We start from the raw sequence: 26474 nt of genomic DNA, 5'->3' as shown, positions 1-26474 counted from the left end.
CTAAATCTCATACTTACAATATCTCTCGGCCTTCGGTCCAAAGTAACGCGCTGTGCAGCTAGGTCATCATCAATCATCATAACTCCTGTTTTCCACCACGGATTTCCTGAAAAGCAAATGCAATCAAGATTAGACTGTCGCAGCAGTGCTTCGACAGACACCAAAAATTACACACAAACCCCCGGAACCCCGCCAAAGAGCACCTCAAAGGCAAGCAAGTCAGCAAAAACGGCAAGAAATTTCCACCTCATATTTGGTCCAAAACACTTTTGTCCATTATTAGAGCTTCACAGCAATGGGCCCAAAACCGTCAACTCACCCGCAAAGAAGTACAACACCCCCACAAGTGCTGAGTCTTTCTTCATTGTGCGTAATCCAGCACTCTGCTTGGAGGGAAATCGCAGTCTGGAGGAGGAGGATAGAGGAGCATGTTCTTCAGAACTTGTGAACCTGAGGAATGTAGACTGCGGCACCTTCAAATCAATAAGCAAACAAGTGAAGACAGTTCTGATGATGGTCTTGTTTTTGGGATTAGGTGATTAAAGTTTGAATTAAATTAACTGTGCAAAACAAAGAAAGAGAGACACAAAGCACACAGGAATAAAAGTGAATAAGGACGAAAAAGAAAGTTCTTGATTGATTGTCTCATTTTCAGGGCTCGGTGTCAGGGAATAAGAACAAGATTTCGTCATCATACTCTGCGAATTCAGGCTGGATGAGGTCAGTGGCACCGAACAGAGAAAAAATCCCCTCATCTACGTTGCTGTCCTCATCGTCTTCATGTGGCGTGCTTTCTCGCACTTTGTAATCTGGTGGTATGAGGTGCTGATTCATCTTGATCATTGTCAGCCGCTCCACATTTTTGGGCGATAGGCGGCTCCGTTTGGCAGTTACAATGCCACCAGCAGCACTGAAAACACGTTCAGAAGACACACTTGCGAGTGGGCAAGACAAATAGTTTATAGCCAGGTTGTAGAGCTGTGGCCACAATTGTTTTTTGCCATGCCAATACTGCAATGGCTCCTCATTAAGAAAGACCACTGTTGAGTCATTCAGATAGTCCTGCACCATCGACTCAAGGTCATCAACTGTTCCTCCACTTTGCTTACTTTTTGCTGTGCCTGTGACATTTTTTAGAGAACCATACCCCATCAAACTTAGCCAATCCTCCTCCCCAGCCACTGTTAGTGTTGTCATTGTGTGTGGTGCAGATGATCCAGTTGCCGGTGTCTTTAACGGCTGAGAGGTCACTTGTGCCCCAGCCACAGGTGCAGAAGTGGATTCTTGTGACTGCGGATGGCCTGCTGATGCTGATGCTGATGTACTGGCTTCTCCTTCAATAACCTGCCGTTCTTTTTCAAACCTCTTGGCTGACCAGGCTAACCAATGTTTGTACTTTTGAACATCTGCATCAGCGAAAGGAAAGAATGCGTTGTCTGCCAGCGCCTTTTTGTAGCGTGGATCCAGAATAGTAGCACAAATGTAATGCTGATCTGAGTTGATGTTTTTAAGACGTTCATCACCACGTAGGCGATGTAATAATTTCTCAGACAAAATGAAATGGTTTTTTTTTTTTTCATCTTTTTCAAACTCAGAAGAAACCGCCATCAGTTGGTGCTCCAGTATGCACAACAATGGGATAGCTTTTCCCAAATTACAGTCCTCCTGGCTGACTGCACGCGTGAAGAACTCAAAAGGACGAAGCATGTCTGTCAGGCTTTTAACTATGGCCCATTGCGCCTTACTCATCCGCAGGTCCTCCTTCTGAGATGTAGCCTCTGTCAAGAAATAGTGATCGAGTACCGTATACTGCTCATGCAGACGCTCAAGCATGTAGAAGGTTGAGTTCCAACGTGTTGCCACCTCCTGGATGAGTGCTTTCACTGGCATTCCACGTTGAAGTAGCAGTCTCCGCAGATGCTTCCGGGCCTTAAAAGAATGGCTGAAATGGTTGCACATTTTGCGGCAGGTGGCCATTACCTCGAACGCTGGACTCTCTTTATCACTCAAGAATTTTTGAACTACCAGGTTGATACAGTGCGCCAAACACGGCACTCTAACATGGTGACCCTGTGACATGGCCTTAACTACATTGGCGCCATTATCCGTGGAAACATAACCAATCTTGCGTTTTAGGGGGGATAGCATTGACAACACCTTTTTGTCAAACTCTTCCAAAAGGTTTTCTGCTGTGTGACTTTTCTCCAAGGCAAACATGGCTAGTGTTGCATGTTTCCGAGCAGCTTTGAAAACTTGGTCCGGGTCAACACCTGCGTTTAGCTTTGCTATAACACCTGAAAAAGAGACCCAGTGTGCAGTGATGCACATGTAATCATCGCCTGGGCCACTGGTCCACATGTCTGTTGTCAGATGTATTGTGTGAACAGCACTCTTCTGCAAAGCTGCCCCAATCGCCTGCAGCACATCTTCATGTAGTGCTGGAACCGCAACTCTGGCAAAATAGAACCGGCTCGGAACCTTCCATTTAGGGCAGAGCGTTGCAACTAATTCAAGAAAACCTACCGCTTCTACAAAAGAAAAAGGTAGAAGGTCCACAGCTAGCATTTTAGCCAGCTTAGTGTTATACAGACGCGTCAGTGGGTGGTTGCGTTCATATGGCACGTCTGAAGTAAGCATTGTTCTAATGTTGGCCTGGACCAAGCATTTACGGGCTGATAATGACTTTGTTGACCCAATTTTGCTCGCTGGTGAACTTTTGTGCGTTGGTGTCTCACTCGCTCCAACACTCTTAGTGTGCCTCACATTGGGTGTGCTGCTGAGAGGGGTACTGGGTGTAAGGGAAGTGTTTGACACGTCTTCTTCCTGCTCGTCAACATCAGATGAAACATCAACGTTTCCTTGATTTTGGCCTTTCTTGATCGCAGCTAGGTGCGCAAACCATTGGACACCGTGCTTTCTGTCAAGATGACCACTCTGGCCGCCGGTACCATAGTTGCTACCTGGCTTACCACGACTAACTGCAAGCTTACAAAGGGTACAAATGGCAAACCTTGGATTTTTGGGACAAACAGTAAAGAAGTCCCAAACTGGGGACTTGAAGTGTCTGTGGGACCTGGAGGAGGCGGCGATACTGGTGGTGGTGGTGGTCATGAAGCTAATGCCAGATGAAGTGGAGGATCTGGATTGGCCAACTTTTGTACGTTTTCCACTTTCACCGCCACTAATTAAGGTCGAGGTTGACGCAGGTCTCTTCTTGCCAGAAAGAAATATGGAAGCGGGACGAGTTGGTGTACTACTTAACTCCAATGATTGTGGTGTTTCCACTGCCTCCTCATCGACAACATCATCATCATCATCATCACGCGCAGCAGCTCTTCGGGCTAGGGTCAAAATGTCTGTTTGCTGCATGCCCGCTGGGGCTGCAGTGACCTTTATGATGACTGGGTCGTCGTTGGCAGAGTCTTCATCAGCAGCAGTATCCGCCACTTCTTGTTGAGCCTCATCACACTCCATAAGTCTGAGACTTTGGACGAGCTTCCTTTTACGCTTAAGTACCTTTGTTGGATCATGGTGTGCCTCACTCTCAGACGGCTGTGGTGCTGGTTCCCAAGTTTGATCCGTATCATCAGAAGGAGGTGTGCTTGAAGAGGATGTAGACACCACCCTTGATCTCTTCCTTGCTAGGGTTGTGGAAGACAATGAAGGATCATCAGGAGGAGTGGCTTCCTCAAATGATACCTCGCCTTGATTGTCGATTTCCTGATGTGCCCCTACTTCGGGAGGAACAACTATTGTGGGCACTTGTTGTGACCCTCCATGCACCTCTGCATGCGCATCTCCTTGCGCTGCCTCTCCTTCCACATGTACTTGGGCTTGTACTTGCACATGTGATTGTTGTTGCCGCTGTGGTTGTTCAACACTCGTCAGATGAGCTACAACAACCTGTGTTGATTGAGGGACATTGCTGCTGCTTTCTTGCGATGAGCCAACATCACTGGTCGATGGTGATTGAAGAAGTATACTGGCTGCCTCTGCAGCACTCAAGGGCTTGGACTTAAGTTGGCGTGGTGGTGGTGGTGGCACTGAGCCCAATGGAGCGGGGGTGCTGCTGCCAGCTTGGTCCCCAGCAGATCCCGCTGCAGCTGCTGCAGGCATACTTTTTTTTTTACTCACAAAAAAAGGGGCGGGCGGCACACCAGTGTCCTTGGTAACTTGCTTCTTCTGCTCCTTACTGGCACCTTTCTTGCTAGAGGAGCTACGGGTTACTTTTTTTGGGGCCATCTTCTTCAGAGCAGGTCAGCAGGCAGCAGTTGCACGAGTTGCAGAGGGTTCTGTGTCCAGACGTGACGTCGCGTGACGTTATGCTGCACACACCGCTGCAGGACTTCTTCCTGGCACTGGTGGTTCTATTGAGTCTTCTTGTGCACCTAAAAGCAATGGAAGACAGAGGAACATCAGTTCAGTTATACACCCCAAAAAATCGACAAAACACAGAAAAATGAGCACAATCCCATGCCATCCATGATGTTTACATTGAAGACACCCCACAGAAAGACTAGGGACATGCAAGTATGCAACACTCACTACCCCTGGGCATAAGGGATGAAAAGTAGGCAAAATAAGTGCAGGCCTCAGACACTGCCTCTCCTCAAAATGGCCCCCTTACACCCCAAGCACATGTTGCCTGTACCAGCCAGCACTCAAGATGGCCACCACCACCACCCACATGGCCAGTCCACATCAACAGTACACCCCCAAAAAACAGAAAAACAGCCAGAAATCACCACAATCCAATGCCATCCATGATGTTTACATCAAAGAGAGTGAGACAACACCACAGGCACACTCAGTCCATGCACCACCACCACCCCTGGGCAAGCAAAAGGCCACACCAGCAGCCCCCCAAAAACGACAAAAAACAATAAAATAAGCACAATCCCAGCCCATCCATGGCCTCAATTATGTTTAAATTCAAGAAGACACCCCACAGAAAGACTAGGCCCATGCAACACTCACCACCCCTGGGCAAAGGGCCACACCAGCAGGCCCAAAAAAACGACAAAAAACAATAAAATCTGCACAATCCCAGCCCATCCATGGCCTCAATGGTGTTTAAATTCAAGAAGACACCCCACAGAAAGACTAGGCCCATGCAACACTCACCACCCCTGGGCAAAGGGCCACACCAGCAGGCCCAAAAAAACGACAAAAACCAATAAAATCTGCACATTCCCAGTCCATCCATGACCTCAATGGTGTTTAAATTCAAGAAGACACCCCTCAGAAACACTAGGCCCATGCAACACTCACTACCCCTGGGCATAAGGGATGAAAAGTAGGCAAAATAAGTGCAGGCCTCAGACACTGCCTCTCCTCAAAATGGCCCCCTTACACCCCAAGCACATGTTGCCTGTACCAGCCAGCACTCAAGATGGCCACCACCACCACCCACATGGCCAGTCCACATCAACAGTACACCCCCAAAAAACAGAAAAACTGCCAGAAATCACCACAATCCAATGCCATCCATGATGTTTACATCAAAAAGAGTGAGACAACACCACAGGCACACTCAGTCCATGCACCACCACCACCCCTGGGCAAGCAAAAGGCCACACCAGCAGCCCCCCAAAAACGACAAAAAACAATAAAATAAGCACAATCCCAGCCCATCCATGGCCTCAATTATGTTTAAATTCAAGAAGACACCCCACAGAAAGACTAGGCCCATGCAACACTCACCACCCCTGGGCAAAGGGCCACACCAGCAGGCCCAAAAAAACGACAAAAAACAATAAAATCTGCACAATCCCAGCCCATCCATGGCCTCAATGGTGTTTAAATTCAAGAAGACACCCCACAGAAAGACTAGGCCCATGCAACACTCACCACCCCTGGGCAAAGGGCCACACCAGCAGGCCCAAAAAAACGACAAAAAACAATAAAATCTGCACAATCCCAGCCCATCCATGGCCTCAATGGTGTTTAAATTCAAGAAGACACCCCACAGAAAGACTAGGCCCATGCAACACTCACCACCCCTGGGCAAAGGGCCACACCAGCAGGCCCAAAAAAACGACAAAAAACAATAAAATCTGCACAATCCCAGCCCATCCATGGCCTCAATGGTGTTTAAATTCAAGAAGACACCCCTCAGAAACACTAGGCCCATGCAACACTCACTACCCCTGGGCATAAGGGATGAAAAGTAGGCAAAATAAGTGCAGGCCTCAGACACTGCCTCTCCTCAAAATGGCCCCCTTACACCCCAAGCACATGTTGCCTGTACCAGCCAGCACTCAAGATGGCCACCACCACCACCCACATGGCCAGTCCACATCAACAGTACACCCCCAAAAAACAGAAAAACAGCCAGAAATCACCACAATCCAATGCCATCCATGATGTTTACATCAAAGAGAGTGAGACAACACCACAGGCACACTCAGTCCATGCACCACCACCACCCCTGGGCAAGCAAAAGGCCACACCAGCAGCCCCCCAAAAACGACAAAAAACAATAAAATAAGCACAATCCCAGCCCATCCATGGCCTCAATTATGTTTAAATTCAAGAAGACACCCCACAGAAAGACTAGGCCCATGCAACACTCACCACCCCTGGGCAAAGGGCCACACCAGCAGGCCCAAAAAAACGACAAAAAACAATAAAATCTGCACAATCCCAGCCCATCCATGGCCTCAATGGTGTTTAAATTCAAGAAGACACCCCACAGAAAGACTAGGCCCATGCAACACTCACCACCCCTGGGCAAAGGGCCACACCAGCAGGCCCAAAAAAACGACAAAAAACAATAAAATCTGCACAATCCCAGCCCATCCATGGCCTCAATGGTGTTTAAATTCAAGAAGACACCCCTCAGAAACACTAGGCCCATGCAACACTCACTACCCCTGGGCATAAGGGATGAAAAGTAGGCAAAATAAGTGCAGGCCTCAGACACTGCCTCTCCTCAAAATGGCCCCCTTACACCCCAAGCACATGTTGCCTGTACCAGCCAGCACTCAAGATGGCCACCACCACCACCCACATGGCCAGACCACATCAACAGTACACCCCCAAAAAACAGAAAAACAGCCAGAAATCACCACAATCCAATGCCATCCATGATGTTTACATCAAAGAGAGTGAGACAACACCACAGGCACACTCAGTCCATGCACCACCACCACCCCTGGGCAAGCAAAAGGCCACACCAGCAGCCCCCCAAAAACGACAAAAAACAATAAAATAAGCACAATCCCAGCCCATCCATGGCCTCAATTATGTTTAAATTCAAGAAGACACCCCACAGAAAGACTAGGCCCATGCAACACTCACCACCCCTGGGCAAAGGGCCACACCAGCAGGCCCAAAAAAACGACAAAAAACAATAAAATCTGCACAATCCCAGCCCATCCATGGCCTCAATGGTGTTTAAATTCAACAAAACAGTTGTATCATGCACCCATAACCAACCCTGGTCCTACTGGATACTGTGGCTACCCACAATATAATTTATTTAATTTTCTGAAAAAGTTCCAAAATTGTACTTGCAGCAACTGTAATGCCCCAAACAAACTTACTTGTGAAAGTTGATTTCTAATCCAAAAGTGATCCAAAGACAGTCAAAAAGGCCTCAAATCCAAATATCCAGCAGCACCCACAAAAAGTAATCCTTCCAGCTCCAGATCCAAATGAAAGTGACCAGGAGATGGACAAAGCACTGGGAGGAGCCTGCTGGACAGGAACAGGAAGTTGGAGACTGTGGGGCACTTCCTTCCTCCCCCCCCCCCCCAAAATGGACTCCTTGCAAAAAAAAAGGCCATGCAAATGTCAACCTGAGGAGTGATTCTGATAAAAATCATAATTTTCTGAAGGTTTATCCTGTTTGCTGGTGATTTTCTTGTGCGAAATTGCAAAATCTCTATTTCGCAAGTGCGAGATTGTTCCTTTCCGCCGCAACTACATGTTCGCAATTGCGAACTCTCGCGAGGTGTGCTGTGCAAGGTGGCAAGCCGCGAGTACGTATTCGCGGGCGACAAACTCCCGCGGGAACACGCAGCAAGATCTAAAATGGCACGTCACTCGCAAAGAAAAACAACTCGGCAAACGCTAAAATGACGGAAAGTGAACGCCGTGCACCACGCCGCGCGCCGCAACCAAGCAAAAAATCCGCCGCGAGCGGATTCACGGATTTTCGACAAATTCGCGAGCGTTCGCGGATTGCGGATTTGCCGAAAATCCGAAAAATCCGCGAGCGGAGCGGATTTTACGCCCATGCTTAGTCCTCTTTATTGGCACTCAATAATTCAGTTGCGGCCTTCTGTTGAACAAGTTCGTCCTCAATATTAGAGATCCTCGTTTCAACTTCAGTAAATCTTTCCCCAAAATCTGATTGTGATTTTGCCAGACGTGGTATTGAATTCTGTAGCTTGCGACAGGAGTTCTGTATTCTTTGACTCTCCTGCTCCGTTTTATCCATATGAGATAAGATTGTTTGATAAGTCGTAGTCAAGGTTATGTCTTCCTCAGTGGATAGCTTTGCCCCACTCTGAACGACATATGGTTGATTCATGCCACTTACAGCCCCTTCCTCCAGCATTGATTCTATCCTTTCACGTATTGTTATTGGGCTGTCTTCCATAAAGTCTGCTGACTCATCTGGTTCTAAATCGCTTTCCTCAGCCATATGCATTTGCCTCGAGTATTGCGCCGTTAGATCATCACATGATGAGGCTAATGAGGCTGAGCTCTCAGAGAGGGAATAGAAATCCCCTGATTCTCCATCAATTGACATCGGCTGTAATAATTGTGGCGCTAACATTGGCTGTGACATTGGTTGTAGCTGTGGTAACGGCTGTGGTTGCGTATTTAACTGCTGCTGCTGAAAACCTGAATCTTTTTGTAAATTGTCCACCGTTTTACGTTCAAGATTATTAACACCCAAGGGCTCATTCGTCCGATTATGTCTTAGCGCTGAGCCCGGGGTAAGCGTTGTTACAGTCTGACGGGTTACAGTTGCAGTCACAGTTGCTACAGTTGCTACAGACGATACTGAATCACTATCCTGTGGTATTTCAATATTTATTTGATTCTCAACCCCCTCAGTCGGAGACCCAATTGGAGTATCAGTCTCAGTCTCAAGCACACCCACCATGCTATCAGCACTAGTTTGAACCGGTGTCGCATTTTTTCCCTTCCGCTTTTCCTCAGCAGCAGTAAATATTGCTGGTATAATTCTATTGTTGGCAGTGCCTTTACTCTTACCGGTATCGTTCGACTTCTTCTCCACAACGCCGACAGTCTTAATGATTTTATCTCCTGCCTCCATGTCGTTTTCACCGCCAGCACCGGTCGTCTCTTGAGCACGCTGTTCCACTCGAGCTCCCTTTGGAGGCATGATTCGTCCATCACAACCTCTATCCGGCTCCCGAGTAGCAATGCTTGCGAGAACCACCACCAGCTGCTCGAGTGACCGCCCACCAAGCACGTCGGTACCTGAGAGAGCGAGCCACAAATGCTGAAAGGATTTCCAGCATCGACAAGCTCTCCTCGCCCTTAGCGCGCCAAAGCAAAACAAACGTTCAGAGCTCTCGAAACAGACACAAGTGAGTAGCTTTCTCTGTCAATTTTCTTGCAAGGTGACCGCAACCACCAAAGGAATTCTCAGTGCCGGCAGACTCTCCTCACTATGAGTACGCTGGAGCAAACGCTTAGAACACGCCGGAGCAAACAGAAATTTGTAGCTTTTCAGTATCCCAATTGATGTCAGTGTTGCAGCATTCCGGTTTTTATCACACTCCGAACTCCATCCGAAAGATACGCTTTCTCTATCCGTCTTCCTGCAGGGTGGCTGGAGAGGTCAGCTTACGCGTCCACTCGCGTGGGCGCCATCTTGCCTCAATCTTTAGGTGTATGGTAAAGTCCATTTCCTGTAGGGAGTTGGACCACCTCAACAATTTGGGAACTCACCCCTCATTTGCATAAGCCACCTGAGGGCTTGTGGTCTGTCTGAACCAGGAAAAGAGTCCCAAACAAGTATGGTCTCAACTTCTTCAGAGCCCAGACCATAGCAAAGACTTCCTTTCCAATACCACTCCACCTTTTTTCCCTGGGAAGTAACCTCCTTGAGATTAAGTCTACAGGTTGGTCTAGGCCTTCTTCATTTAGCTGTGATAAAACTGCCCCTATGCCATGCTCTGAGTCATCTGTTTGAAAAATGAATTCCTTAAACAAATCAGTGGCCTTGAGCTCACGGGCTATACACATGACCACCTTCTGTGAGTCAAATGGTTTTTGGCATGCCTCTGTCCAAATTACACTTCTGGGCTGCTTCTTTGAAGTCAGCTCTGTTGACGGGGCAACAATGGTGCCATATCCCTTAACAAACCTCCTTCAGTACCCAGTAAGTCCTAAAGGAGGCTTTCACCTGTGGTTTTGGGGGGTTCCTATGCCATGACAGTCTCTCACTCAGCTTGGAGGGGCTGCACCTTAACCCTGTCACCAGGCATCCCAAATGTACCACAAACCTCTGCCTTATCTGGCACTTAATGGCCTTGATAGTCAGGCCTACTTTTTGCAGAGCCTGAAGCATGTCCTGAAGGTGAAAGGGGTGGTCCTTCCAGCTGCTACTGAAGACAGCTATGTCATTCAGATAAGCAGCACCGAAGGCCTCCATCACAGATAACACATGGTTCACCAACCTTTGGAAGGTGGAAAGGACATTCTTCATCCTAAGCCAATAAACATAGGGGACAAGCCTTGCAAATGTCTTGGCCCAGATGTCCTGCCGGGGGTATTTTGTGATCCAACTCCAGTAGGAAGGCCCTGTGGTAATGGGGGACAACCCACCAAGGCCCTTGTTGCCCCATGCACAGCTGGCTGTCTTAGGCTTACTGTAAATGAGGTTGTTCTCCCAGTAAATGTTGTGATTACCAGAGACATCACAGCTGACTGGCTTCGGCCGGTTGCATCATGCCATCCAGAGCTGGGCATTTTCTCTGTGACTTACAGAACTCCTCCCTGGTGGGTGTTGTAGGGGAGTAGGATCTGCTTACTATGGTTACCCCCACTTTTTGCTGGTGTTTCACTGTTTTTCAAATTTAGTCTGGCTGGGGCCCTGCTAACCAGGACCCCAGCCTAGCTGCTTCCTCTCTAAATTGATTGTATGTACATTAGGTACACTCCAGATTGGTTACTGGGTTACCCTGGTGAGTCCCTAGTATATGGTACCTTAGGTACTAAGGGCATAGGTACCCCAGAGGCATACCAGGGGCTGAAGTATGTATTATGCCACCCCTGGGAAGCCTTCCAAAATGGCACCACAGGTCTGCTACTGTAGCCTGGGTAAGGTGGTGCATGCACCCCTTACTAAGATATAGGGTACCTATATCTAGCTGTAATCACTGACACATATAAACTTATAAGTGACTCCTATGGCAGGCCTTATCAATCCTGAAGGCAGAGTGCTTGGTTTTGTGTGAGAGGATGCCCATGCATGAGCAGGACCCCTATGCAGCTTTCAGAATCTATTCTCTGTAGCTGTTCTGTGATGCAGCCAGACCATATACTCTTAAGTGCATTATAACCTCGGGGTTAATTCTAAATTTGGAATGGCTGCATGGAAACATGTTGTGTTTGGTGTCAAACACTTTGGAATCCTACCCCCGCCAGTTCTGGTGGCGGGGGTAGAATTCCACCCTTCGAGAGGGAGAAGACATGTACACACTTACCTAATCGGTAATAGTTTAAAAGAGCCCCAGCATCACAAAATGGATGCTGCAGCCACAGACATGAGTCTGACCTCCTGCTGCTGGACAAAACTCCGGCAAGGGAGGCCTTGACTATAGGTTTCCTGTCACAGGGAGGTATAACCATCTCTCAGACAGGCTTTAGTGCATTGGGCCTGGGTGGGTGCATTCAGAGAATGGTTTTCAGACAGTGCTGGGGGCGCACTTCGTGTCCCTCTGCATATCCCATTTTCAACCCGGTTGCAGGGGCACTCAGCCCCTGCTCTGGTGCATAACTAGACAAAGGGAAAGGGGTGTAACTACCCCCCACCCTGGATCCATCCATAGGTGGGTCCCTAGAGTGAGCCCAACCCCCAAATTTAGTATAAGTATAGGAACCCAATCCTTAGGACTTTAGATTACCCTGGATGAAACTCTGCAACATATATCCTGGAACCTTGACATTCTATTTCGACTAGAAGATGGAAGAATCTCCCTTGGGGTCAAGGAGTGACTCCCCTGTTCAAACAGGCACCAAAGAAGCATCTTGCCAGCCTGCATTCCCAAGGCTCCCGCCGGATCCCGACAGATTTGTGGCACAGGACACAGACTTTCAGACTTCTCAGAGGCCGACACGAGATCCCAGCAAAGCTGAGACCGGCAGCCCTCCCGAGTGACGTGGGACCGGAACTCCTGGACACTGTGCACATTTGCAAGTGCATTGACTTGCAGAGCTTTCTCAAAGTTGTGCATTTGGGCTACTTGTAGTCCAAGCCCCAAGTACCATTTGCACCAAAGACTGTGGGCTTACACTCCACGAGTGTTCCGTGGGCCACCTTCTAGCATTTCCCCTCAAGGCTCCTTCGCGATCCCTGGTCCGTCGGCTGGTGGGTCCCATTTGAGGGTAACTCTTCTGTTTCTTGGGCGTTCCTGGTTGCTCTAGACGTGCCCTGACTCCCCTCCAAAGGGTGAGTCCCTCAGACCTTGCTGGTCTGCACCGAAGCCAATCTTTGCTTTCTTTGTGGGTCGCTGTTGCCAAGGCTTGTTGGGTCCAATCTGGAAATCGACACCGCAGCACTAGACATACTTTGTAGGACAGCTCGAATTCAGCTCCTGGTTGTCGTCGACACCTCCTGGTCCTCATGGTTGAAGAGTCAAGCTTCACCTTCTTCACCTGAAATCACCCGACATCGGTTGGCATCTTCTCATTGCCTTCCTGGTCACTGGCTAGTGAATAAACAAAAGTAGGAGTATCACCGAAAGACAAGGAAGACAGAAGTCTCAGAGTCTTGGGAGAAGTTGCACAAGAAAGAAAATTATTCTTTCTTTAGAAGACCCCTCACTCACGAACTCATCATTGGGGTCCCACCCGAACAGCCGAATGCCATCCGGGTGAGCTCCGACACCTGATTACAGTGGAGCGGGTTGTTTTATTGTGTGTAAGGGTGAAAAGGTGAGTTAAAAATTGGCCAGATATAACTCACTAGGAAAAAACTTTTTATTCTGGAGCAATCTGGACGATATGAAAAAATTGCTAAGATACCTATTCCGGTTAAATTGACCTCTGGTATCTATAAAAGTGAAATCGAAAATGGTGCAAATAAAAAGGTCTACATGTTCCAACCTGTAAGAGGAATTTCCAGGTTTTTGTCAGAACCAAGTAAATGTGACCCGGGCGGTGTGCACGCCCTGATGTGCACCCAACCCTTGGTCACTGTTGGCCAACTGTGTACTTACAGTTGGAGTCCTTTTGTCCAAATTTTTGAAAGGTAAAAACTAGGATAGACAGTGTTGTGTGCCTCATGGGAGTTAGGGACGTGGTGCTAACTCCATAGCACGATTGCGCCAAGGTTAGTCACCTACACCACGGGGAGCAGCGACGATTCGTAGGCACAGATGTAGGTGACTATCCTTAGCGCAATCGTGCTATGGAGCTAGCACCACGTCCCCGACTCCCATGAGGCACACAACGCTGTCTATCCTAGTTTTTACCTTTCAAACATGTGGACAGCATATGTCAGGCCAACTTCTCACATTGGTGTGCATCGTGTGGGATTCAGGCTTGCCATTGTTTTACCAGATAATCTCAAGTGATTGATCATTTAAAAACCACTAAAGGTACCAGAGGTACATATAATACAAGCTTAAATACAGTAACTTCTACTGAACTTAGATTTGTGTGTCAAGGGCTTAAGCACACCCTTTCTACAACTCAAGAGAGTCCAATAGGTATACAACTAGAGTACATAGTGCATACACCACACCTCACTAGTTATGTCTTCAAGGCCAGGAATCAGTGGATCCCTGCCAGATGTCAGTAGATTGCAGACATCCAAGTATGACACATTCCCTTTTCAAGAGTTAAGGGCTCTGTGTACTATGAAGAAATTGAAGACACCAAAAAATGCAACCACCCAACCTCTCAGAGAGGTGTTAATTCTTGATGACCAGAGAAAGGCTTCAGCGCCTCCAAGGGTAGGCAGTGGGTTGGGAGCAGCAGAAGGGGAAGAGGCCAGTGGTTCCAATACACAGGGCTCAGGCTCTGATGTTGACCAGGCAGGTGGCAATGACCTAGACCTTGGAGAACCAACTCCAATTGGAGATGAAGAAGGCCAGCAGGGCCCTATCTGTGTCCCCCAGGAAGAGTTGAGGGTATGCCTAGAAGGCCAAGATCTCCTTCAGTGGAGTCTAACCATTCTGGCACATCAATAGGGTCTTCTGTCTCTTTTCATAGGAGGGCCAACTCCCAAGAAAAGAGAGAGAACCAGTTGAGGTTTGAAGAAGCACAACTGGAGATAAGGAAACAAAGGGTAGCCTTAGAAAGGGAGTCCTAAGAGCTTGAAAGGGCAAGAAAAAAGATGGGACTGGAGTCCCATGGTGGCAGCAATAGGTCTTATGACCATAAAAACTTTAGCAAGACTGTCCCTCCCTACAGGAGTGGGGATGACATCCACAAATAGATAACTGCATGGGAGAGGGCCTGCAAAGTACAGAAGGTACCCCAGGAGCTGAGGGCAGCAATCTTGTGGCTCTCCTCTGCAGACAAAGGTAGAGAAAAGGTACTCACTGTCAGAGAAGATGATGCTGATAATAACAAAGTCCTGAAAAGTGCTCTCATAGATGGGTTTGGCCTAATCACAGAGCAGTATAGAATACAGTTCAGAGATACCCAAAAGGCACAGACTGAGGACTGGGTTGACTTTGTTGATTGTGCTAATAAGGCTCTCGAGGGCTGGTTACTGGGCATGGGCAGTAAAGTGTGTGATCATACAGGATTATATAACTTGATCATGAGGGAGCAGATCCTTAATAACTGTCAGAATCAGCTGTTGCATCAGCACCTGGTAGACTCGGATCTGACCTCTCCCCAAGAATTGGGAAAGAAGGCAGACAAATGGGTCAGAACCAGGGTGAAACAGAAGGTACAGAACCAAGGTGGTTATGTGTTTATGAGCTAATGTTCCTTCTTTTTGAACAAATACTTAAATGACGAGGATAAATCCTTATTCGGCAAAGGTCCATGCTTTGCCGAATCGGACTTACCCGAGGACTTCTACAGACCTATTCCCAAAAATGTGTATGTTCAACTCTAACTACTGAAATGCTGCTTACTGCGACTTAATCACAAGAATTGATGAAACTGTTTAGCCTTGAGAAAGTCCTGGCATGATCTGCCACAAAGGGCGAAACACGTGTCGGCTGTCTTCCTCACTGTCAATAAAAGCTGACTATTTTCCTCAATAAAAACTGATGAAACAAACAAAGAGTGTAATGGATTAAATAGGTGGCTAATTACCAGAAATGGAACAATTGCCCTCTATCAGCGAAACATTTGATAATAAAGATTTATCCACGTCGATTAAGTATTTGTTCAAAAAGAAGGAACATTAGCTCATTAACACATAACCCTACTTGACTTGGTGAAGCTACCACGGTCCCGAGCTTTGAGCACAGTTCTTTCACCTTCTAATTCTCTAGGAATCAATATCTAGACCTCGAATCCCTGGACCTGTTGCCCTTGTTTGAACAGAACCAATGTGGTGACCAGAAGAAGCAAGATCCCAATAAAGGTGGGGAGAAGGGTAAAGACCAGAAGTCTTCACAAGGCCCCCAAAAATCTTCCACTGGTGGAGATTCCCAATCTTCTAAGAAGGATAAAGGCCAAAAGAAACCATGGTGTAAAATCTGTAAACAGAATAGCCATTGGACTAGTGATTGCACTAAGAAAGATGCAACTCCAGCCACCATTGCCCCTAAGGCGACTGTTCCCCCTAGTTCAGTTCCAGGTGGTGGTACTCAGTAGAAGTTTGTAGTAGGGTTAACCCAGGGTACTGAGATGGGCTCTGGCCTAGTCAGAGTGCCAACTCAGGCTGTCTCGATCTGTGTTGGAGGCATGGATATGTCCTCCTCTGTGAGTGCCAATAACTTGGGCAAGTACAGACAACAGCCTTTGATAAATGGAAAAGAGGCTTTGGACAACAGGGACACGGGGGCAAGTTTCCCTATGGTGACACAAAACTTTGTGGACCCTGGACAGATCATACTTGGTGAACTTTACCACGTGACCAATGCTAGCAATGTTAGGACCAACCATGCCCTGGCAGTTGTTAATTTCTCCTGGGGAGGGGTAACTGGCCTTAAGAAAGTTGTGGTGAGTGCAGACCTCCCTGTTAAATGCTTACTTGTCTATAATCTAGAGACTTCAGCCTGGTCTGAAGTGGAGCTAAGGGCTCATGCAGAAATGTTAGGGCTCTCCGTACATGTGCCTGCTGTGACTAGGTCACAGGTCAAAAAGTCTGACACTGAACAGGCCCTGGATTCTGTAATAATGGACCAGGTGCCTTCCAAGAAAAGGAGCAGTAGGGTTAAGGCAGTGCCCCCCCCCCCCCCGGACTCAGAATGATGATCAGTCTCTTGAGGGAGATGATTGTGCTCCTGAAGAATGAACTGTCCCAGAGAAGCTTGAGGGGACAGGGGGCCCTTCTTGGGCAAATCTGAGTCAGGAGCAGCTGAGCTCCCCTTCTCTTGAGCCCCTCAGACAGCAAGCTGTTTCTGAGGCTGCTGGGAATGCTAGTGGCACCCATAAGATGAATTGGGATGATGGACTCCTGTATTCACAGTGTAGAGATCCCAAACCTGGTGCAGCCAGAAGGTTGGTAATACCTATTGACACTAGCCCATGATATTCCTTTAGCAGGACACCTGGGCCAAAACAAGAGTTGGGACAGAATTGTACCTCACTTTCATTGGCCCCACATGTCTGAAGACACAAAAGAGTTTTGTCACTCCTGTGTCACCTGTCAAGCCAGTGGTAAGGCAGGTGGCACCACAAAGGCCCCCCTGATACCACTATCTGTGGTGGGGGTTCCCTTTGAGAGAGTGGGGATTGACATAGTTGGACCAATGGATCCTTCGACTGCAGCTGGGCACAGGTTTATCCTAGTGGTGGTGGACCATGCCACTAGGTACCCAGAGGCAATTCCCCGTACACTACACTACAGCACCTGTTGTGGCAAGAGCCCTCTTGGGAATGTTCTCAAGAGTGGGTTTCCCTAAAGAGGTAGTATATGAACGAGGTGCACACTCTATGTCCAGCTACTTGACTGCAATGTGGAAGGAGTGTGTAGTGAATTACAAAATCACCACACTCTATCACCCACAATGCAATGGTTTAGTTGAAAAATTCAACAAAACCTTAAAGGGTATGATTAAGAGTCTCCCAGAAAAGCTTAGGCGGAGATGGGGCATCCTGTTACCCTGCCTTTTGTTTGCATACAGGGAGGTTCCTCAGAAGGGGGTTGGCTACAGCCCCTTTGAACTTCTGTTTGGGCATTCTGTAAGAGACCCATTGTGTCTAATGAAGGACGGATGAGAGTTATCTCTTAAACCCCCTAAACAGGACATAGTGGACTATGTGCTTGGTCTCCGCTCCAGGATGGCTGAGTATATGAAAAAGGCAACTATAAAGCTTGAGGCTAGCCAGGAATTACAGAAAGCCTGGCATGACCGAAAGGCTGTACTGACTGTTTACATGCCAGGACAGAAGGTGTGGGTGTTAGAGCCTGTGGCCCCAGCTGCTCTCCAAGACAAGTGAAGTGGACCCCACACCATTGTTGAACAGAAGGGAGAGGTTATCTATTTGGTGGACCTAGGAACTCCAAGGAGCCCCCATAGGGTGCTTCATGTCAACAGACTGAAACCATATGTTGACAGGGCAGACATGGGCTTGCTCATGGCTACTGATGAGGGACAGGAGGAGGACAGCGACCCTTACCCTGACCTGCTCTCAAAGAACCTTGATGATGGGTCAGTGGATGGTGTAGCCTTGGCAGGCAGCCTCACTGTTCAGCAGTAAACTGATTGCAGACAAGTGCTCAGTCAGTTTAGACATATATTCTCTCTGACTCCAAGTCAGACCACCTGGTGCACTCATGAACTAGACACTGGGGACAGTCTGACTGTTAAAAATAGGATTTACAGGCAACCTGATCATGTCAGGGACTTTATCTGGACAGAAGTCCAGAAAATGTTGGATTTGCGAGTTATTGAACCCTCAGATAGCCCCTCGGCAAGTCCTGTGGTCTTGTTACCAAAGCCTCACACCCAGGGTGGTAAGAGAGATGAGGTTTTGTTTTGACTATAGAGGTCTCAATGCAGTCACTAGGACTGATGCCCATTCAATTCCAAGAGCAGATGAGCTCATAGATACTTTGGTATCAACCAAGTTTCTGAGCACATTTGATCTTACAGCTGGCTACTGGCAGATCAGATTAGCTGATGATGCAAAGCCAAAGACAGCATTCTGAACCCCTAGTGGGCACTACCAATTTGTGGTAATGCCCTTTGGTCTGCAGAATGCACCTGCCACTTTTCAAAGGTTGATGAACAAAGTCCTAACAGGCCTGGAAGACTATTGTGCAGCATATCTAGATGATATTGCTGTCTTTAGCTCCACCTGGGAGGATCACCTGGCCCATCTGAGAAATGTTTTAGAGGCCCTGTAAAAGGCAGGCCTAACTATCAAGACTACTAAATGCCAGATAGGGCAGAGTCAGGTTGTGTACCTGGGTCACCTTGTAGGTGGAGGCCAGGTTAAACCATTGCAGAGCAAAATCCAGACCGTCATGGACTGGGTTGCTCCAACGACCCAGACTCAGGGCAGAGCTTTCTTGGGCCTGACTGGGTACTACAGAATATTTGTCAAGGCGCATGGTTCCACTGTGACACCCCTGAATGACTTAACTTCTATATGAATGCCAAAAAAAGTTCAGTGGACAGTTAACTGTCAAAAGGCATTTGATGACCTGAAGCAGGCCATGTGCACTCCAACAATTCTGCAAATTCCTAACTACTCCAGAGAATTCATTGTCCAAATAGATGCATCTGAGTTGGGGGTAGGGGCTGTGCTATCACAATTGAATGATGAAGGTCAGTACCAGCCAGTAGCTTTTATTAGCAGAAGGCTGACCCCTAGAGAGAAACGTTGATCAACTATTGAGAGGGAGGCCTTTGCTGTGGTTTGGGCTCTGAAGAAGCTAAGGCCATACATGTTTGGCACTCACTTCACTGTTCAGACTGACCAAAAGCCCCTCTTATGGCTAAAACAGATGAAGGGTGTAACCCCCAAACTTTTGAGGTGGTCCATTTCCCTACAGGGGTTGGCCTATACAGTGGAACACAGACCTGGGAGTAACCTTGCCAATGCAGATGGACTCTCCAGATATTTCCACTTAGAACATGAAAACTCAACTGGTGAAGGTTAGTTTAATGTCCCTGCGTTGGGGGGGGGGGGGGGTTGTGTAGGAGAGTAGGATCTGCTTACTATGGTTACCCCCACTTTTTGCTGGTGTTTCGCTGTTTTTCGCCTTAGTCTGGCTGGGGCCCTGCTAACCAGGACCCCTGCCTAGCTGCTTCCTCTCTAAATTGATTGCATGTACATTAGGTACACTCCAGATTGGTTACTGATTTACCCTGGTGAGTCCCTAGTATATGGTACCTTAGGTACTAAGGACATTGGTACCCCAGAGGCCTACCAGGGGCTGAAGCATGTATTATGCCACCCCTGGGAAACCTTCCCAAATGGCACCACAGGTCTGCTACTGCAGCCTGGGTAAGGGGGTGCATGCACCCCTTACTAAGATGTAGGTTACCTATATCTACCTTTAATCACTGACACATATAAACCTATAAGTCACTCCTATGGCAGTCCTTATCAATCCTGAAGGCAGAGTGCTTGGTTTTGTGTGAGAGGGTGTCCATGCATGAGCATGACCCCTCTGCAGCTTTCAGAATCTATTCTCTGTAACTGTTCTGTGATGCAGCCATACCATATACTCTTAAGTGCATTATAACCACGCGGTTAATGTTAACTGTGGAATGGCTGCATGGAAATATGTTGTGCTTGGTGTCAAACACTTTGGAATCTTACCCCCCGCCAGTTCTGGTGGCGGAGGTAGAATTCCAACCTTCTAGATGGAGAAGACATGTACACACTTACCTAACCCCAGCCTCACAAAATGTATGCTGCAGCCACAGACACGAGTCTGACCTCCCACTGCTGGTAAAACTCCGGCAGGGGAGGCCTGGACAATAGGTTTCCTGTCACCAGAAGTGTAACCACCTCTCAGACAGGGTTTAGTGTATTGGGGCTGGGTGGGTGCATTCAGAGAATGCCTTACAGACAGTGTTGGGTGCACATTAAGAGTCCCTGTGTATATCCCAGTTCAAACCGGTTGCAGGGGCACTCAACTCTGCTCTGGCGCGAAACTGGACAAATGGAAAGGGGTGTAACCACCCCCTCCCTGGGTCCACCCCTAGGTGGGACCCTCGAGTTAGTCCAACCCCTAAACTTACCATAAATATAGGAACCCAGTCCTTAGGACTTTAGAGTACCCTGGATGAAACTCAGCAACATATATCCTGGAACTTCGACATTCTATTTTGACTAGAAGATGGAAGAATCTCCCTTGAGATCAAGGAGTGACTCCCCTGTTCAAACAGGCACCAAAGAAGCATCTTGCCGGTCTGCATTCCCAAGACTCCCACCAGATCCTGATGGATTTGTGACACAGGACATGGACTTCCACACTTCTCAGAGGTCGACAAGAGATCCCAGCAAAGCTGAGACCCGCAGCCCTTCTGAGTGACGTGGGACCAGAACTCCTGGATACCGTGCACATTTGCAAGTGCATCAACTTTCCGCGCTTTCCCAAAGTTTTGCATTGGGCTACTAGTAGTCCAAGCCCCGAGCACCATTTGCATCAAAGATTGTGGGCCTACACTCCACAAGTGTTCTGTGGGCCTGCTTCTACCATTTCCGCTCAAGGCTCCTTCGGAATCCCTGGTCTGTCAACTGGTGGGTCTCCACAAAGGTAACTCTCCTGTTTCTTGGGCTTTCCTGGTTGCTCCAGATGTGCCCTGACTCCCCTGTAAAGGGTGAGTCCCTCTGACCTTGATTGTCTGCACCAAAGCCAATCCTTTGCTTTCTGCGTGGGTTGCTGTTGCCAAGGCTTGTTGGGTCCAATCCAGAAACTGACACTGCAGCACTCGACATCCTTTGTGAATCAGCTCGAATCCAGCTCCTAGTCATCATCGACGCCTCCTGGTCCTCGTGGATGAAGAGTCAAGCTTCACCTACTTCACCAGAAACCACCCAACATCGGTTGGCATCTTCTCATCGCCTTCCTGGTCACTTGCTAGTGACGCAGACTCTGTTTACTCTGCTTTCAGGTTCTTCAGATCTTCAATCCACCCTTGGATCCACCTGGAGGCTTTCGACTTGGTCGCCAGCAGCACTTTGCAGCAGATCGTCATTGAAAATGACGACAAAACCCAACACCAAAAGGCACCTATGCACCCGATTTCCCTGGGTGAGGTAACTCAAGTACTCCAGTGCTCCCATGAGTATTGACTCTAGAACTGCCTAGTTCTAAAGGGGTTTGCTCAAAGTCCTCTTCTAAGTGTCCTTTATCTGTAATTTTCCAACCGACTTTCCCCCATACAAGTTTATGGTGATTCGCGGCTGTGTTTAGACACTGCACGCGTCCCCCTGGGTCCCCTGTGTCACTACCTTGGGTGGTTCCTGGTGGCCCCAGCGGTTCTAAAGGCTCTAGGCCTTGTATCTATGTCAGTCGTGGTTCTTATACCACTTTCTTAGTATATGGTTTGTGATGCCCATAGGGCTAATCATATATTGTGCTAATTTACAGTGTGCCAAATACGTTTACTGAATGTACTTTTGCCTCTAGCCTCATAAAGAGACTAGAGAGATGTGTTTAGAATAAATACATATATTTTATATATATATACCTGGTGTGGTTCTCCTTTCATTTGGTCATTCATGAGATTATAGACTGGTAAAACAAGCTGCTTTACATTCTTTCAAGACTTAGCCGGAAGGCTGCTCTCCACAGCTACCACTAGGATAGCTCTCTATATAGGTTGTCTTTAAACCTACCATCAATAAGGGTCCTTTGGACTAGTGCAAGGTGCCCACTAGAATAGTGGACAGCATATGCCAGGCCAACTTCTCACAGGTGTTCCTTCTACTTGCCATCCAACAAGTTCAGATAGGTCACCAAGGGAGACAATGGCCTCCACAGAGGGCTTCAGGGCGTCCTCCTCAGATGCCTGGTCTACCTCATTTGGGAGATATTTGGGGGATGGTTTCCCACACCCTCTGCCCTTCCCTCTTTTTGGAGCAGTCTAGGCCATTTTTCCAGGCTCCAAACATTCCAGACTGGTGGAAGCACATATTCACTGATGCAACCCTAACATCTCCACATGTGCCTTAAGCGCCACTTCCTTACAGGTAGTGTGCTCAAGGTCATTCCCTAACAGACAGTCCACAGGCATGGCAGGGCTAACAGCAGCTTTCAGAAGACCTGATAACCGCCCTACTCAAATGGAAAAAGGGCCAGTGGATAGGATCCTCCCTGTTGTCAGCCACTACAACCTAGTGAAATGCATTGGGTATAACTTGTGCTCGGACTGGCAGCTGACTCCTTACCATAGACATACTGGGTACTGTCTCCCTCAGAACCTCAACACCTTGCCCATTGATTGTAACCAATTGCGTATACTTAACAGTGTTTGATTGCACGTGGATTTTAGGAACCGTCTCCACGTTGCCCAGGGACACTAGGGTAAACTTACTGAAACAAAACCATACCCAAGCACTAAACTTGCCACTTGTGGTGTCTTTCCTTTCCCTGAAGGTGGTGCTGTTTTTGGGCACTTGGGATCTTCCTTGTAGTGGCCGTACTCAAAACACTCATAGCACTTGAGAGATTTTGTCTGACTTTTGTCTGTCAGGGAAGCTTTTTCTGGTGGACAGATTGGGAATGAGACCCTTTCCCATGGGAAACATTTTGGGGGCCTGAAGAGAACTTCTTCTTTTTCTCCCCCCTCCTTCATCTGTTGGGGACCCTGACCACCATTTTGGGAGCCCCCCAGATACCTTCTTGGACACTATGGTGCTAACCCAGATGTGAGCCACCTCAGCAAGTTTCAACGGGTCAGTCAACTTGCTATCAACCAGGTGTTGGCACAGCTCTGGAAAAAAATATCAAGCATGTGCTCCTTCAAAATTAGGTTGTACAGCCCAGAATCATCATCAACTTTACTGCCCCTCACACAGCGCTTCAGCGCCTTACTACCATAATCAAGAAAATCCATCCATGTCTGTGATGAGAACTTGTGGCTGCCCCTGAATCGGAGCCTTTACCTCTCAGGGGTCAGCCAAAACTTAATTACAAGAATGGCTTTCATAGCACTGTAGCATGTTTGTTAAGCTACCTCCAGTGTTAAGAGATTGCCCTTCCCTACTGTAGGCATGCACCGCTATAGACTACCTCCCAGGAATCCTCAGGGAGCTTGTGCACTCTTAGAGCCACTACATGGGCTGCAAACTATTTGTCTATGTCATCCTCCACCACATAACTGGGCACCCAGTCTTTTCATATGTGGACCCTTGCTTTACCAGTGGACACTGTGGGTACACTGCCAAATCACTGCTGGACCCCACCTCTAGGAGAAACAGCATTTATTTTGCATGCTTTATATCGCATGCCATTACAACGCGGTCGATACAAAGACCACATTGTTACATCGTGAACCATTACATCACAATTTGTTACAACAAAGTGTTAGCCCTAAAGGCATGCTTCAGAGGTGAAGTCGCCTTGAACCACTGCTGGTAACAATATTCCTGAGCATGATGCGTTTTGTTCCATCAGGCTTGGCCAATGGAGGGAAACCTGTGCCCTAATCGGTTTTCCAGTGGGCAGGTAGCCCTCTGCCAGCCACACCCCTAGGGTGGGCTGCCCTGCTCCTCTGGACCAAGAAAGATTTGTGCCATCTTGGAATATGGGGTACTCTTGGTAGCCAGGTGCCACGTATCACAGGAACTACGTCACTAGAGAGGAGTGGACCCAGTAGCCCATTGGCTAGTTGTCATGTACTGTAGTCTTGCCACAGAATTGTCTACTTCTTTTATAAAAAACAAATTTTTATGATTGTGATGATTTTATTGTATGTATGTATAGAATAATACTGTGTATTCATATTTTGTGCAATTCACATGTAATGAGCGAATAATTTAATAAAAGATAAATACTTTTTACATTTTGCACCTCACTTGTTGTTGTTAACTGGAGTTACATTGACTAGAGAAACATATTCAGCAATTGCCTTTGCTGATTGCCTAGGAAGTTACTTTTCATTGTGTATTACACTGCCCTAGGAATTGAAATTACCAGGGGTCCTAGTCATTTTCGAATAGTTGTCATGGTCATCCGGTGTAGACTAGAATTGGATAGTACACAAGCACTGATACACATGGCTTTTCTATCCTTTTTCTATCATTGTGTGACCGATGTCTGAATACAAAATCACTGGGTCTAGAAAATGAAACTACATGTCCCAGAAGCCATTGGAATGCATGGAATACAAGAAAACCTGAAATTACATGTTTTATTGCCAAGTATATAAGCCCCTCCTCTTACAGAGGTCCGGGCTTGACATTGGCCACCGGAGCTTTGTACCTTTTCTCTGATCGTTTTGTTCCTACTACCGGAAGGACCTTGAATTGGGTTTGTTTGCTCAACTATAGAGAAGGCGCTTCCGCTAATCTTCTGGAGGATGCTGGATCATTTACGCAGGTCCCAGCATGCATTCCTGTTCTCCCCGTGAGCACCTGGTGGCAGAGGGATCTTGCCTTACTGAAAGGCGGGGGAGAAAAGAAGCGCGTCTCCCATGTAACATGCGAGAGGAAATTTGTCTTGCTGTGACTATTCTACAGAGGGCAGGTACCAGAGTGTTGGAGTGTTCGACATTCTGCTATACTCTTGGTGCCGAGACAATCTATTTTCTTTTTGTTTATTTTACCAGTTTGTTAACTTGATGATTTTAGACATTGTTATCTCGTGAGGATTGCTCTACAATTACCTTAATCTACCTATCTTTGGGCGATCCTATTTTTGATGTCTTCATGATCAATGCTTACTGCTGCTTACATGATTGTGAGTATGCATGCTGTGTAAAGTTGTTTTCTGTTTCCTGTTGGGCATGAATAGGAACTTGACTTCTTTGCTTCTTTCTCTCCTTTCTTTATACGGAGCATTCCTTCTGGGCAGTGTTTTTCCTGAAGTGGTGCCTTTCTACTTGTTCAGAGACACAGTTAGGAGAAGACACCCAGTCCTAGTAGCACCTTTTCTTATTTTACCATTCCCCTTTTCCCTATGTGTTTTTTTCCAAAGTAGTGGTAGTTTCAATCTTTGGGGGTTTACGCAGAGGGGAGTGGGGGATCAATCATAGAGCCATCATCCCCGCCTGTTAGTTCCAGTAGCTCAGTGGCATTTTTGCAGTCTGACACGTTCTGATACTGGTGACCATGTTGTTCCCTCAGGGCACATTTCTGGGATAGATATGGCACCCTACCCTTTAGTTCATTTTGGAGAAGAACTGAGGATCGAAGAAGAACTGCCCTGCTGCTCTTGAAGCACGCAAAAAAAGGGTGTATTGTCGAGAGGACTGCACTTGTACTTTTGGGCTAGTGAGATTGGAACTGTGCCTGCGGCTCCTCACCCGGGGAAAAGTTGATTTCCCAGCATCACCAAGATCAATGACTCCAAGGATCAGTCAGCTGATCCCCTGGCGCCTGCTCCAGGACCATAAGAGCCCATACTTACAGAGTAATAGCCCCTGCAGCAATTTTGCAGCTACCAATCACCGGGCACAAGAAAATCAAAATCTGAGATAGCCAAAACCAACAACGGAGTCTGGCGGACTCAGGAGTGCTGTCCAAAGTCAGATTTATCATTATCAAGCCCCAAGAAAGGGTTTGCATCCAACTGCGGAGCACTGTGCACAACATTGGCTATCCAACTACTGCAACATAGAGGACTTCAAGGGGCCCCCGATCTCTGTGGCCAAAGTCGCACAACATCATCCATCGTCCAAGGAACCACCACTGAGACACCCCCATCAACCACACCACAACAGGAGCATCCTTTTGAACATCTTTGCCTGCATCCCTAAGCATCCAGACCACTCCATTGACTTCTACGGTGGTTGTCATCTCACTCTGTTGGCCAGGTAACTGTCCAAAGTATACTTTCTGGCCCCCTAGACCTTTACCCTTCTGGATTTGGTCACCAAGCCTTGGCCAGAGTATGCACACTAACTCTTTCAAACTTTTCAAAAGTTTTCAAACTTTATGTTTACCTATGCTTGTTTTCAGTTGTCTTTAAAAGTGATCAAAAGTTCTAAAATCTGAATCTC

General features: G+C 47.6%; 2 protein-coding genes across 12 annotated transcripts in view; one reads left to right on the top strand and one right to left on the bottom strand.

The window, feature by feature from the left end:
• LOC144763179 (uncharacterized) overlaps positions 1 to 26474 on the top strand; it is a 500850-nt gene that overhangs the window by 65003 nt on the left and 409373 nt on the right. The gene's annotated exons all lie outside the window — the stretch shown is intronic.
• The window catches only part of LOC144763178 (amine sulfotransferase-like), a 314863-nt gene that overhangs the window by 105338 nt on the left and 183051 nt on the right, over positions 1 to 26474 (bottom strand). The window lies entirely within an intron of this gene.

The sequence above is a fragment of the Lissotriton helveticus genome, chromosome 6 (genome assembly GCF_964261635.1).
Source record: "Lissotriton helveticus chromosome 6, aLisHel1.1, whole genome shotgun sequence".
Classification (NCBI taxonomy): Eukaryota; Metazoa; Chordata; class Amphibia; order Caudata; family Salamandridae; genus Lissotriton; species Lissotriton helveticus.
The sequence above is the reverse complement of the archived record's forward strand: the minus strand, read 5'-3'. Positions and strand labels throughout refer to the sequence as shown.